Source organism: Salmo trutta, chromosome 26 (genome assembly GCF_901001165.1).
Source record: "Salmo trutta chromosome 26, fSalTru1.1, whole genome shotgun sequence".
Lineage (NCBI taxonomy): Eukaryota > Metazoa > Chordata > Actinopteri > Salmoniformes > Salmonidae > Salmo > Salmo trutta.
The window spans coordinates 23,972,161-23,985,130 of NC_042982.1; the positions used below are offsets into that span (position 1 = coordinate 23,972,161).

Below are 12,970 nucleotides of genomic sequence, written 5' to 3' on the forward strand. Positions count from 1 at the left end.
TCAACTCTGTTTCCCTTGAGTTTACACCCGTCACTCCACAAATCCTTACGTTTGTGCTGGCGTCCCCTCACTCCCCAGAGTTGAAACGTAGACAGCTGTCTCCTCTCCTCGTCCTCGAAGTGAACGGTTACAACCGGCCAACTACCCGCCTGCACCTTTGCGCACATGACAAGCCCCGCCCCTATCATTATGGACATGGCTTAACTTTGAACAGGTGGTTTTTATACTGTCTGCTCTGTGACATCTCTACACAAGATTAATATTAATAATTTATAGTACTAATTGTAATGTAGCCCGACCCTGGCTCAGCCTGCTGCAATAGTCTATGTGTGTGTGTGGGGGGGGGGGGGGGGGGGGGGGGTGCAGTCTGTTTTGTCTGGTGTAATTCTGTTTTATCTGGTGTTCTGTGTGAATTTAAGTATGCTCCCTCTCACTGGACGTGCTACCTGTGTGAATGTAAGTATATGCTCCCTCTCACCAGATGTGCTACCTGTTTTCGACTCTCTCTACCACACCTGATGTCTTGACCTCTGAATACTCAGCTATGAAAAGCCAACTGACATTTACTCCTGAGCAGTGGAGGCTCCTCAGAGGAGGATGGTCCTCCCCTTCCTCCTCAGTGAAATTTCATAAAAATAAAAATATGAAACATTTCAAAAAGATAAAACTATATTAAATGTATTCATATGTCACCAAATAATTGATTAAATAAAACTTTTTTGCAACGAAGGCCTGCAGTAACTTCAACAGCACTGTCTGGCGTAGTGCCATGGTGCAGCTGGAGGACAGCTAGCTTCCATCCTCCTCTGGCTACATTGACTTCAATACAAAACCTAGGAGGCTTGTAGGCCTCACCCCCTTCCATAGACATACATGGTAATTATGACCACTTCCGGAGGACATTCTCCAACCAATCAAAGCTTTTGCAGTAGGAACTGACATGTTGTCCATCCAATCATAGAATTAGGATCAGAGAATGAACCTATTGAGTTGTATTGGGATTGTACCACAGAGCGTTGTGGGGGTTTTATGTGTTGAGAATCATGGTGACATTGTTGGATAGAGATTAAGAGTGAAAAGTGATAGTTTAGCATTTTTGGGATATTATTCAATTTAAAAGATATATTTCAAATGACAGGAGACTGAGGAGGTATATTATATATTGTTTTCTTGGTTTTAGAGCTTTATTTTTGTGTCCAGTTAGTGCAATTTATTTAAATTTGCCTTGGTAACTGTACCAGCGGGAGTGTGCAGTTTTCTGTGCCAGAATGGTAGAATAGCCAACGCTGCCGAAAAATGTTGTGGACTTTTTGTTGAAGAACCCCTTTCATTCTCTGGTACACGGAAAAGGTGTGAATTAAAAGCGACGGTCGACCTCTGCCTGAGATTAGTTTCATGAAGAAGGATGAAAATGTGAGGCCGTTCAATATCACCTGGTATCAAAAGTATAGCTGATTAACAGGGAGCCTTTCATCAAGCCGCCTGTATTGGCCTTGCCTGTGTTTTTGGACATGTAAGAATTTGCTTTTAGAGGACACGATGAGATGGAAAGTTCCGCCGACAAGGACAACTACAAGGAGCTTGCAGAGGTAATTGCACGTTAAGATGATTTACTTGCTGAACATATCGAACGTTCGACTGTCTTTTCTGGGATATCGAAAACAATTCCGAATGATTTGACAGCTTCCATCGCATCGTCCATTAAAAGATGAACGCTTCTATCACACCGACTGTGTCACTGCATTTTGGTACACCAGAATTACATTCATGTCCAATGAAACGATGCGTTTGCCTTACAGCATTCGGTTGCAGAGGCGGATGGAGTGCTTTCGTTGGGTTTATCGAACGTGTGCGTAAAACTGTATGCGTAGACGGCTTGACAGAAATGGTAGCAGAAGGTGAATGTTGAACTTTTGTTGCACACATATCCAGATGATGCTGCGTCCTATTTTGCGCAATGACGCTGTCAGTGTGTTCGAAAGAGAGTTTGACGCAGCGCATTTTTTCGCGAGTGCTGAAGTAAGCTTTCCACTTTCCTCCGGTATTTATTTAGCAAAGATGATGACACATAATCACTCCGGACAGACACAACCAAAAACTCATGATATAAATGTAGCAGCAGCCTAAACTACACCTAAACATCAGAAATCTGACATGCTGTATGGGATGAAAACGAGACTATTTTTCAGTCTGATCAACTGTAGGCTATTAATAAGAGCAGCTGCATACAGGCTATGCACCCTGTCAATCTGGTCAAGGTGAAGTAATTGGTGACGTTATGTATTTATAGTCCATTTGTGTGTCAGGAGAAAATGTGAATGTGATCAAATTTAGTTTATATTCAAAATTGGGCTGGCTAGGCTGCCTATACGTTTTTAATCCATAATGATTAACTGGAATCGACATAATAGTGATGACCGATGTGAGTAAATGTTTTGTAAGGCCTACAGTTGCATAGGCCTGCATGATGCAAACATGCATAAAGCAAGCTCAGCCTGGTGAGTTCTATTGTCTATCAGTTGTTGTCTATTTTTCAGGGTTAAGGAAATCCCCCTCCTAATCTAGTCTAAAAATAATGTATATGAACAAATATAAGGTAGCTGCAGTTTGACAGGGCCAGGAGTTTTTTCAGGAGTAAAGAAAAATCATGTGACCTGATTAGGAAAAACTGGTCCCATCATAGCCCATATTAAACCCTTTTACAACTGATTAATCACTGTCATACCTTATAGGGTCCAGAGTCTTCCTAGTTAGGTGAAAAAACTCCAGGCCCCAGGGGGTAAACATTGCACCACCGCTCTGGGACCTATGGTGGCACCAGTCTGCTTGCAGTTGTCAGTTATCGTCAGGTAACTAGGCTTTATTCAGGAATGTTTCTTGGGATACTTTGATGTGTCAAGTGGGCGAGATGCACAGTCTGTGTTTGTTTGACTATATGAATTTTGAGATGTCTGAGTTTAAGTTCATAGAGAAACTCGTTGTCCAAACCTACGATGGCGCAGCTGTAATGGAATGTATCTGCTATTTGTATTTACAGCTAAGTCCCCTCCTGTTCCCTGATTAAGAGGTGATGACCACTCCACTACCTTTGTAAACTTTCTCCTGACATGAACTGAAGCCACGTCTCATGTGCCCGCTCATCCACTGGCACATTGAATGTTTCCCCTCCAAGCACTGTGAGTACCCCTATACATTTTCTATCATTGCTGTATGTAGAGTCAAACACATACACAATCACATTAGTACACATCAATGATTTTACTCCTTGCTTGGACTAACTAATTCTTAGCTCTTTTGTCTAACTGTGTAGTGTGTTGACCGTCCTGTGTTGGTCAAGCATCTGAACACCTCAACTCATGCCTCATACCATCATTCAATCACTGCTGTGATCCCTTTCCAACGCGGTGTAAGTAGCCCTCTCATTCCCATTCCCCATAATATGGTACTATAAATGTCTTTATTAAATGCTTTAGGTTAAAATAATTAGTCTTTGACAATTTTTGAAACACACTCATCTCCGTGTGTTTATGCGCCTATACCATGGGTCTCCCATCCTCCTCAATTTCTCAAGTCACCAGCCTCCACTGCTCCTGAGGTACTGACCTGTTGCACCTGCTACAACCACTGTGATTATTATTTGACCCAGCTGGTAATTTATAAACTTTTTAACATCTTGAAGAACAATCTGGCCTTAATGGCTATGTACTCATATAATCTCCACCCGGCACAGCCAGAAGAGGACTGGCCACCCCTCAGAGCCTGGTTCCTCTCTAGGTTTCTTCCTAGGCTCCAGCCTTTCTAGGGAGTTTTTCTTAGCCACCGTGCTTCTACATCTGCATTGCTTGCTGTTTGGGGTTTTAGGCTGGGTTTCTGTATAAGCACTTTGTGACATCTGCTGAGGTAAAAAGGTCTTTATAAATACTTTTGATTTGATTAACGGTGAAGAAAGTTGTTAAAGGACCAGTGCATTCAAAAAAAGGGATTTTCTGTGTTTTATGTATATTTCTACACTGAGTTTGGAATAATATGGTGGAATTGATGATAATGCCCTTTTAGTGTAAGAGCTATTTGAAAAGACCTGCTGAAATTTCAGCCAGGATCACCAGGCATCACCAAGTATTAAATTAGTTAACAGACCAAAAACAAAGATGGTTCCAAAGCTCTCTGCCAATAACAGCTAGTTTTCAGTTGTCCCCTCCCAACTCAGACCCCTCCCAGACAGACCTAGCAAAATTCTTGCTTGATAGCTTCTAAGAAAAGAGCAATTTATTTTGGTTTCTTTTTGTCCATTTTAATTGAAAACAATCCCAGTAAGGTACTTAATTGTTACCCAGAAATGATTTGATATTGAAATAAAAACATCTGCATTGGACCTTTAAGGTCAAGTGCTAAGGGGATACAAGCTAAGAAGATTAGCATGGCAGTGGCACGTATAGGCCTACTGAATGGACAGGGTGTATGGAATAACGCTGTGAATGAGCATGGAGATGATTATTCCTGATTTGTACTGAAATGTATAATCAGGTCAATGCCATAGATAAAACATTTCAGGGATATAGTTCATACTGAAATTCATTCAATGCCAAATCAATTGAAGTGCATTACCTGAGTCTCATTTAAAAGTTTATATATAGGACACACTTCTTTCGCATGTAAAACCCCCCAGGAAACATTAACAGATAGTTGTGTGAGAGGACAGACAGGAGCATGAGCTAGGCTTTTAAGTTGTAGTGTAAGTCTGAGGTCCTGCCTCAACTCATAAATGGGTTGTCAGGTGAAATATTAATGTCTGTGGTGCCCATGTGTTGTTTTAGTTGTTGGATGTAATGGATTTATTACATGATATCAAATCCAGCATCTTTTAGACTGATCTGTCCTCACCTCGACCTGCAGTGAAGTACACAACGACCATGACCGCCACCACTGCTAACCTAACCCACTACCTCATCACATCAGACCTGTGTGTTCCAGAACTTAGAGTTAATAATTGACTGGCAGACTCTTAAATTTTTCATTGCCTCATATTTTCGGTCCTGCTTTTCCTGCTTTTTAACATTGTCAGCCAATTTGACTGCATTTTTTTGAGGTCATAACTCACAAAGAAGATTTTCACTGGCTATAAAATAGAGCTTCAATTAATAACATGAGTTGTTATGTTACACCAGACAGTCACTCGCTAGTCTGAATGGAGGTGAAATGTAACTGTCTGAGCATCATTCTCCAGTAGACAGGAATAGGTAAATGAGAGAGCGCTTGACATGACCTCAACATGACCTGTCTATGTAACTGATGCTCATGTTTTACTCTCACCAGATAGGAACACACCCCAAGAATATCTGAAAAGCCTACTGAAAAGATATAGCTAGTATTTGAAGTCCACCCTCAGCTTATTCACACTAACATACCAAGGAAACTTGATGCTGATGGCTAGTGTAAATTATTGATAATTCATGGTGGGTATATGGAGAGAGGCACTAATCTCAAACTGCACAGTGGGAACATTCCAAGCCTGCACTGTTTTTCACTCTGCATATATTCCCAGAACAGATTTTTAAAATTGTGGGGCAAGCTTTATAGAGCAGGCCTAGCCTCTATATCATTGTTACTTTGTTTAAGGAACCACAAAATGTGCACTATGTCCCATGTGAGATCAACTGTGATTTGTGGCATTGGATTGCCTTAAAAATGTATTTTGTGTGAATATAATTGAAAGTCCAATGCAGACGTTTTTATCTCAATATCAGATCATTACTGGGTAACAATTAAGTACCTAACTGTGAATGTTGTCAATTAAATTGGTCAGAAATAAACAAAAACAACTTCTTAGCAAAGGGCAATTCCTCAAGCAAGAATTTAGCAAGGGCTGTCTGGGAGTGGTCTGAGTGGGAAACTAAAAACTAGCTGTTATTGGCACACAGGTTTGGAACTCTCTAATTAGTCTATTAACTCATTTACCTCAAGGTGATGTCACCGTCCATAGAAGGGTAAAACTCCATCCCACCAAAACAGGCAGAACTTTCAGGCACTCTTTTCAAACAGCTCTTATACCAAAAGGGCATTATCATCATGTTTACAATATATTCCAACCTCATAGAGTGAAAATATATAAAACTCAGGGAAATCATGTTTTTGACTGCACTGGGCCTTTAAAGAAGTACTTCCTTGTTGTCCATCCATTCTGTGCAATAGCTTATTTCAATGGCATGCACTCCCTAATTATTTGGTATCTTTTCATTTTGAGCTGCAGTTGACTTCCTGAAGAAGTTCTTTGTTAAACACGTTCAAGTGCGAAGAACCCCTTATCTCAATGCCAGGTGGAATATGGGCCTCTCTGTCCTTGACTGTCGGGTCCATGCTTTGATAGAAAATAATCTGTTGATTTTAAACATACTAGAATTTCAGCCTATTTTATTGCATCTTATCCATATCTCTCATCATCTGTGGCAATGCTGATGCATTTAACCACCCTCATAATGTTTTAGTGTACAGCATTATAGTCACAGTAATTTTATACCGTAATATACAGACCCCATAGTCACAGTAGGGTCACAATTCTTGAATCCATAGGAGGTTGGTCGCACCTTAGTTGGGGAGGATGGGCTGAAGGTAATGGCTGCAGCAGAATAGGTGGAATAGTATTAAATACATAAACACATGGTTTCCATGTATTTGATGCCATTCCATTTGCTCCGTTCCGGTCATTATTATGAGCCGTCCTCCATCAGCAGCCTCCTGTGCTTTAATCACTAAAGAGGAAGGATCTCGAGGCCATGACTGGAGGGGACTATGTGAATGACTTGACTATGAATGAGACACCAGGATTATTAGGAGAGGGCATGGGCTGGTTCTATGTCTCCAATACATATCAATGCACAGGCTTCTGAATATGTGTATCTTTGTTCTCCCTTTCCACCATCCTGCCCTCATTCCAACAGGTCGGACAGAGGGGAAAAACTAAATGTTCACACCTCTGACTGTCTCTCTGTCATCAATCCACGTTATCATGTTCCCCTGTGCTCTAAATTTAGACTATCTCCCCCACCTGTACACATACACTACTACAGTTCCTGACTACTGTAGCCTCCCTGCTTGTGAGCAATCACCAGATGATCGATAATGGCCGTGTTCGAGAGGATCAAACCGTAATGTATCATGGGTAAATTGTGACTGACTGACTGATCTACAAATAATAATGAATAGTTATTTAATTTATTTATATTTCAGTTTTCCTTGTCTTTCTTCAAAAAACAAACATATACATACGAACGGCAATTTACAGATTTCACATGACTAGGAATAAAGATATGCATCTGTTGGTCAGAGATACCTTTTAAAAAAAGGTTGGGGCATGGATCAGAAAACCAGTCAGTATATGGTGTGACCACCAATGTTCTCTTTCATTTTTCTCGGGACTGTGCAAACTTCAGGTCTGAGGAGCGCAAACTTGAACGTTGTGAACACTGAGGCTGTACCCACTTTAAGTTACAATATTAAGTGGCCAAGTAGGCTACTGTGGCTATTTGATCATAATGTAGGCCAACCAGAGTGGCCTACCATCAAAACAATGGAGAAAATGCATCCCATAACCTTTTAACATGTAAATAGCTGTTCTATTATTCAGCCTACAGTAGCAGCAAATGTGTGGTGCTCAATGTAGGCCTACATTCCATGAGACTTTTGAAAAAACATGCAGGGCTTGACATTAATCTGTTTATCCTCCTTCAGACAAGGAGGTGATTGAAAATGGTGTTGTTTGATACAAGAAACTACTTTACAAAATAACATGCATTATTATTCACATACCATTATTACAGAGAATCAGACAAATTATGCTACCCTCTGCCTATTGGCTGCTTAGCTTATTCAAGCCTGTCTCAAAATGCAATGCTGCCCCTTTAAGATATTAAAAAAGCTCTTTACCTGTCTCGCTTTTTAAAGAGATCCAGAAATGTACACGTGTTGTGCTCTTGTGGGAAGCAATCCCTCCCCTATTGCTAACTACAAATGATCTATAACTGGGCTAATAACTCACTAACTAGCAAAGGATATGAACAAAATGTGCTCGTGTGGCTACATGAAGCTCTCGCTTTGATCTCAAAACAAACACATCTACTCAAGGCCACAGCTGTAAACACAGTCCAGTTCAAAGTAAATGGCACAGATCCATATATGGCAATGGTCTATTTGCATATAGGCCTACTGCAGCTCTGATTGGTTTTGCGGCACCGGTCTGTGTAGAGTAGAGGCTGAATCATGTGGTCAATGCAATAGAATCCTACTCCGATGAGTTCTGCATACAACAAAATGTTTTGGTATGTTGCATTGAAAGTGGCTAATATTGCATTGAATCGATCACAATTGCCACAGTAAAGGGAAACGTTTAGTGTTAATTAACAGGGAAAACGCTAGAAAGTTGAGGTAAGCTCAATCTGGTGCTTCTCTTTGTGGGCTGATACAGTATTTCTCCTGCATGGTAGTCCTGGGGGAGCTGCGCGGCAGTCTCGGGACTACAGCACGCCCACGCGCAGTTTAGAGGGAACATTGGTGACCACCATTTGCCTCATGCAGCAGGACACATCTCCTTTGCATAGAGTTGATCAGATTGTTGATTGTGGAATGTTGTCCCACTCCTCTTTAATGGCTGTGCGAAGTTGCTGTATATTGGCGGGAACTGAAACATGCTGTAGTACACGTCGATCCAGAGCATCCCAAATATGCTCAATGGGTGACATGTCTGGTGAGTATGCAGGCCATGGAGGAACTGGGATATTTTCAGCTTCCAGGAATTGTGTACAGATCCTTTCGACATGGGGCTGTGCATTATCATGCTGAAACATGAGGTGATGGCGGCAGATGAATGGCAAGACAATGGGCCTCAGGATCTCGTCACGGTATCTCTGTGCATTCAAATTGCCATTGATAAAATGCAGTTGTGTTCGCTGTCCTTAGCTTATACCTGCCCATACCATAACCCCACCGCCACCATGGTGCACTCTGTTCACTACGTTGACATCAGCAAGCTGCTCACCCACACAATGCCATACAGGCTGACTGCCATCTGCCCGGTAGAGTTGAAACCGGGATTCATCCGTGAAGAGCACACTTCTCCAGCGTGCCAGTGGCCATCGACGGTGAGCATTTACCCACTGAATTCGGGTTACGATGCCGAACTGCAGTCAGGTCATGACCCTGGTGAGGAGAACATGCACACAGATGAGCCTCCGAGACGGTTTCTGACAGTTTGTGCAGAATTATTTTGGTTGTGCAAACCCACAGTTTCATCAGCTGTCCGGGTGGCTGGTCTCAGACGATCCAGCAGGTGAAGACGCCAGATGTGGAGGTCCTGGGCTGGCGTGGTTACACTTGGTCTTAAGGCCGGTTGGACGTACAGCCAAATGCTCTAAAATGTCTTTGGGGGCAGCTTATGGTAGAGAAATATACATTAAATTCTCTGGCAACAGCCTGTTAGACATTCCTAGAGTCAACATACCAATGGCACCCTCCCTCAACTTGAGACGTCTCTGGCGTTGTGTAGTGTGACAAAACTTCACATTTTAGAGGGGCATTTTATTATCCCAAGAACCAGGTGCACCTGTGTAATGATCATGCTGTTTAATGAGCTTCTGGATATGCCACACCTGTCAGGTGGATGGATTATCTTTGGAAAGGAGAAATGCTCACTAACAGGGATGTAAACAAATGTGCAAAACAATTGAGAGAGATACATGTTTTGTGTATATGGAAAGGTTCAGGGATCTTTATGTCAGCTCATGAAACATGGGCTCAACACTTTACATGTTGTGTTTATACTTTTGTTCAATATAGTTGTTTGTGTGAGAGTTGTTTATGTGACCATGCAGAAGTGTTTCGGGTGTGCTTGGAGGTCCAAGCAATTGTGAATCAGATGTCCTTGAACTATTGTTTGTCACTTTTTTTCTTGTGAACTTGGTAAGGATAAATTAAGTTGAAACAATAGATAAAATCATATAGATATGTGCTCTAAATTTCACAACAGTATATTTGTATCTAAGCATGTATACATATATGCATGTAGTATGTATGTATAACATTTTTTTTTCAGCTCATGAAACATGGGACCAACACTTTACATGTTGCGTTTCATATTTTTATTCAGTGTATAATAAGCTACATAGAATTGGCCCCCACATTCTCACTCTAAATGGACTGGCGGCATACATCTGTCTGTTAGCTATCTATTATAGCCCTATTCCCCAGAGCCAAAGAGTCACATCTCAGATGCATAGAGGGCAGCCAGAGGAGTTGCCATGACAGCAGCAGCATCAAAAACATTGGCAGGCAGCCACTGAGGTTGTGTGTCCACTGTATGTTGACCGAGATGGGCCTTCTGTGTGGGCCTAATCTCTGTGTATGTGGGACATGACATTACACAGCAGATTAGATCCGGGGGGAATGTGATCTTAGATCTGGAGGGAGGGCAGGGAATGTGATCTTATTCAGGCAGGCCTCAGCATGCCCCGGCCTTGCATCAAAGCATCACGGCTGTTGTGGAGCTATTTATATGCTTTTCAGATCAAAATATGTATATTATTTTCATATAATCCTATCAACTCAGCCTTCTAAAGTCTGAGTTATTTGTTGCATGCAGCACTGAGGTCCATGGCTCCGCTCTCATGTGGTATTATGACTGTTTACGGTTTTTGTTTTGCCACTTGTGTATGACTATTTATTCATTTTTATTCATACAAAGGAAACATTATACCAAGCCTTTAAAACTTTGATTCTTCTGCTGATGATAAGCCTTGGTGGAAAGGTTCCCAAACATTGTGTTATTATGCTTACTAGTGGTAGACTGGAATATTACAGGTGAGTTGATCTCGCTGATGGCTCATGTGGAAAAATGAATCCATGGGAAAAAAATAACATATCCCGGTTCAGATTAGTCAGTTACCAGCAGGGTTACTCATCCCTAAACCTTCCCTAACTTCAATTTCTCATAACCCCTTAGCTTCAACCACAACACAAACCATAACTCTAGTTTCATGTCCACATAACCCTAGCCTCAACCACAACCCTAAAAGTAGCTTCATGTCCACATTCTGGTTCAACCTTTTTTTATATTAAAAATAAATAAAATAAATTATCCCCAATTTCGTGGTATCCAATTGGTAGTTACAGTCTTGTCCCATCGTTGCATCTCCCATACGGACTCGGTTGAGGCGAAGGTCGAGAGCCATGCGTCCTCCGAAACAACCCAGCCAAGCCGCACCGCTTCTTGACACAACACCCGCTTAACCCGGAAGCCAGCCGCACCAACGTGTTGGAGGAAACACCGTACACCTGGCGACCGTGTCAGCGTGCATTGCACCCGGCCCGCCACAGGAGTCGCTAGTGCGCGATGAGACAAGAACATCCCTGCCGGCCAAACCCTCCCCTAACTCGGACGACGCTGGACCAATTGTGCGCCGCCCCATCGGGCTCCCGGTCACGGCCGGATGCGCCAGTGCCTGCGATGCAGTGCTGGTTCAACCATAACCCCTTAGCCTCAACCACAACCAACCATAAGTACAATGTAAGTACAGTACAACAATGTGTCGTTCAATATAATATGGGACCTTTTCATATTTCATGACAAGGCAACGTGTTGAATTTATCATGAGAGAACTGCATGTGGGCAGAATGGCCAGGAGATGGCACTATGAGCCTTTTATACTTCATAAGAGAACATCCTTTGAGAGTGATCCTAGTGGTTTATTTCCCCTCAGCTACTCTCCCTCTCCGTCCCCCCTGCTTCTCCCTCCCTCCCTCCCTCCCTCCTGCTCCCTATCCCGATCTACATCTTTCTCAACTGTTATTTGGGCCTGACTAGCCCCATATGGCAATGTATGGTATGACGTGCTACACAGATGTCCATCTATCTGAGCAAAGCACTAAAGGACATGATGATGATGACGACTACAACCCATTATGACCCTATGCATCTGATCTCTCTCTGATCTCTAGGCCAGACAGGTAGCCTAGAGGTTAGAGCATTAGGCCAGTAACACTCTACCCAAGGTGAAAAATCTGATGTACCCTAATTTGCTCCACGTTCGCTGTACTACTATGGCTGAACCTGTAAAACATATTTTCTTTCTCATACAGCCTCAGCTGACTTGCTTGCAGCATTGTGGCTGTAAAAGCAAGAACAGTTTGAGACTGCAATTGCACTCTTGCTTAAAAATGCACTCTGATCTTAAGCACAACAAATTTGTATCATATTGCACAAATTGGATTCTAACATATCACACGAATTGCAAAAATCATAGATCATACAAATTGTAAAAGTTGTAACATATCACACAAAATGGATGACATAGTACACAGATGGCTGAAATTCAACAAAGTTTGAGAGTGCAACTTTAATACAAGGCAATTCTTGTGCAAGAGATTATACTCTCAAAGCTGGAACAACTATATAGCAGAGAAAGACTTGCAGTCACTTGTGCCAGAGAAAGAGCAAGTAAGTGTTTTCCATGGCTCATTAACACATAGTGGAGGAGATCCAATAGCAGTCAGCACTCCTGGTCAGGTAGACTGATGAGAAAGGAGAACTAGTAATACAAACCTCCTCACTCCCTCTGGGGTGGCTCAATACAAATACAACTCTCCTACTATTTGCAACTGATGTTTGAGGGCATGATAAGAGGATGTACGTTCACGTTGTCTGTATCGAAGGGCCTGAAATGAGAAAAGCTGGGCTGGCCGCCAAATGCAGTTGTAATATTAGTTGCTTACCTTTGCACTCTACTGTATTGGATGTAAATGGCCTGCCGCCGGCCCTGCAGGGCGGTGACACCAGGTCTATAAATAAACCCCAGGCTGAGGTTGTGTCCCAAATAGCACCATGTTACCTTCATAGCACACTACTTTTGACCAGGGCCCGACCTGTGGGCCCTGGTCAAAAGTAATGCACTACATAGGGAATAGGGTGTCATTTGGGACGCAGACT

The 12,970-nt window shown here is 42.3% G+C and overlaps 1 protein-coding gene across 1 annotated transcript in view; it reads right to left on the minus strand.

The window, feature by feature from the left end:
• Positions 1–140, minus strand: part of esamb (endothelial cell adhesion molecule b) — a 76,051-nt gene extending 75,911 nt beyond the window's left edge. The window contains exon 1 of the mRNA XM_029715356.1: positions 50–140. The gene's annotated coding sequence lies outside the window, so the exon portion shown is untranslated. The remainder of the gene's footprint in view (positions 1–49) is intronic.
• Positions 141–12,970: the final 12,830 nt, after the last annotated feature.